A 3,194-nucleotide genomic window follows, 5' to 3' on the forward strand; every position below is an offset into this window, starting at 1 on the left:
TAAGTCACCAGTCACGCTTTAAATGGTCAAAATCTGGCAAGGTGCCAAACATCGCTGGATTTTGGTTGGCCAGAATCAGCAGATGACAAAGTACAGGAGTTTAAAAAAAAATTCATTCATGGGATGCAAAGATTGCTGGCAAGACTAGGATTTGTTGCCTATCTGTCGCTGTGGTGGTGAGCCATCTTCTTAAATTGCACTCCATCAGATGTAGGTACACCCTCGGTGCTGTTAGGCACGGAGTTCTAGGATTTTGAACGATTGTGAAGAACGGCAATATAGCTCCAAGTTAGGGTGTGTAGTGCACAATGACTTACGAGAGAGACGAATAGAGATGAAGTCGATGAGGCTTTATTAAGCGTGACTTGTTCCCCGCAGTTCAGCAACAGACTGGAGCGGCGGGGAGAAGCCCGGGTTCTTATACTCCGCCTTCAGGGCGGAGCTAGGGGTCAACAGCCAACCAGGACCCGGGATCTGTCAGCCAATAGCATCACGGCTTCACAGTCCCACATGGCCCCTAATACATACTACCACAGGGTGGTGTGGAAATTTCAGGCATATCTTATGCATCTGCTGACCTTGTTTTATGTGGGTTCATGTGGGCTTGGAAGGTGCGGTCGAAGGAACCTTCAAGTTGGGGAAAGTGCACCTTGTTGATGGTGCACAATGCTGTCACTGAGCGCTGGTGGTGGCTGCCAGGTGAGAATGCTTAAAGTGATGGATGGGGTGCAATCAAATGGATGCCATCTCCCAAATGGTATTGAACTTTGTGAGCGTTGTTGGAGCTACAATTATCAAAGCAACTGAGGAAGTTTCCTTCACCCTCCTGATTTGTAGATGATGGAAGTCATTGGGAAAAATCATGCTGAGATAGCTGCAGGGATATGTATAGAAAAATCACTACCCACGCGTGGGGAGTTGGGTATCACAATATGATGCTGCAGCTCTGTTGATGAACTTCCTGGTGGGTGTAAGATCAAGTGTAATCAGTTATGGAAGTTTTTGACATACATTAGATTCGAGTACTAAGAGAATTTCATAAATACTTGAAACTGAAAATTTGCAAGGCTGTGGGGAAAGCAGTGCAGTGAAACAGTGTATACTACGTTAACTCTCACTCCTCTCAAAAAGATTACCTCAAAAGATATTGAGCAGGAAACCAGTTAGGGTCACAGGGAGTTGAGGTTGATTGGCCCTTATCTGGGGTTAATGGGTTGGTAATGGGCTCAGATTGGGGTAGGTAACCTTCCAGCCAAGTTAGGGTGTTAGCTGTGGCTCAGATGTAGCACTCTTGTCTCCGAGTTACAAGGTTCTGGGTCCAATGCCCCATTTGGGACTCGAGAATAAAAACTAAAACTCCAAAGCAGTACTGAGGGAATGCTGTCTTTCCAATGCCTTTCAGGCTCCATCTGCCTGTAAAAGATTCCAGCCATGCTAATACCAGCATTTCAAGTGCTGCTATTTTGAAAGGGGACCCCAGTCGGGTGCCCAAAATGCTTGCATTTTTCAGGTAATGGCCCCCTTTTAATATGAGATTCAGGACCCCAGGAGATAAATAGGACTCGATCGCCATTTGTGTTTGGAACAGGCCAAAGTCTGCATCGTGCTCACTCCAACCAGTTTCATGGGCAATGGGACAGGTGAGGCCAAACAAAGATAAGTATCAAATTGTTTCTGTGGACCTCAGCTGGTTTCGTATCCTGGCAGAGCCCCTGCCCCAGTGGTGTGACAGTGTCTCGTGCTGACACTGTTCCCTGTGTCCAAGCACTGTGCTGGTGTCCGATGCGGACAGCATCTCTGTCCCTGCACTGTGCTGGAGTCTGGTGTTGCCAGTTCTCCCTGTCCCACCAGTGTGCTGGTAGTCTTAGCTAACAGCTCTTCCTGTCCCAGCAGTGTGCTGCTATCCTTGCTAATAACTCTTCCTGTCCCAGCAGCGTGCTGGTAATCTTAGCTAACAGCTCTTCCTGTCCCAGCAGTGTGCTGGTAATCTTAGCTAATAACTTTTCCTGTCCCAGCAGCGTGCTGGTAATCTTAGCTAACAGCTCTTCCTGTCCCAGCAGTGTGCTGGTATCCTTGCTAACAGCTCTTCCTGTCCCAGCAGCGTGCTGGGTAATCTTTACTCTCCTTGTCCCAGCAGTGTGCTGGTTAACCTTTACTAACAACTCTCCCTGTCCCAGCAGTGTGCTGGTATAATTTGCTAACAGCTCTCCCTGTCCCAGCAGTGTGCTGGTTAACCTTTACTAACAACTCTCCTTGTCCCAGCAGTGTGCTGGTATAATTTGCTAACAACTCTCCCTGTCCCAGCACTGTGCTGGTGGCCTGTGCTGACAGTGTTCCTCTCCTCGTTGGTCCTCGCCTTTGATTCCAATGATTTTTCTTGAGCTGTCTCTAACTGCTGACAATTCGAATGGACTAATTGCTATTCTTTGCTGTTGTTACTCATCTCTATTTGTTTTATCTATAACCTTGTTCTGAAAATATTCACTTTGTTCAGACATCTTGGTCCCAGTGTAACCCAATTCTTTTCCAGATATTCTATCCCGTGTACACTCTGATTTGAAGAGTGCTGACATTAGGATAGAAAGCTCTTGTAACTATGTCACAGCTTAGTATGTCCTCAATGATCCTCTGAGAAAAGGACTATTTTAACTCTGGGCAATGACATAAAATGGGCAATATTAAATTCAAACATAGAAACATTGAACATTTCTAGCACAGAAGGAGGCCCTTCGTCCATCATGTCTGTACCAGCCAAAGGAGAGCTGTCCAGCCAAATCCCACTTTCGAGCTCTTGGACTTTACCCTTATACTTTACACCTGATGAGTGTTCCTGCTCCTTTCAGTGAGTTCCAGACCTCCAACACTCTTTGGGTAATAGAATTTCTACTCAACACTCCCCTGATCCTTCTGGCAATTACTTCACACCTATGTCCCAGATTATTGACCTTTTTGTTTCTTATCCACTCTGTCTAGGCACTTCATAATTTTATACCCCTCAATTAAACCTGCCTTCAGCTTCCTTTGTTCTAAAGAAAACAATCCAAGCCTCTCTGACCTTTCCTCATAGCTAAAGTTCTCTTTTCCTGGCAATGGTCTTGTAAATCTCCTCTGTATCCTCTCGTGTGAGATCATACCTGTCTTTACATGCAGTGACTCAAACTCTACACAGTACTTCAGCTGTAGCCTAACTCGTG

The sequence above is a fragment of the Scyliorhinus torazame genome, chromosome 2 (genome assembly GCF_047496885.1).
Source record: "Scyliorhinus torazame isolate Kashiwa2021f chromosome 2, sScyTor2.1, whole genome shotgun sequence".
Classification (NCBI taxonomy): domain Eukaryota; kingdom Metazoa; phylum Chordata; class Chondrichthyes; order Carcharhiniformes; family Scyliorhinidae; genus Scyliorhinus; species Scyliorhinus torazame.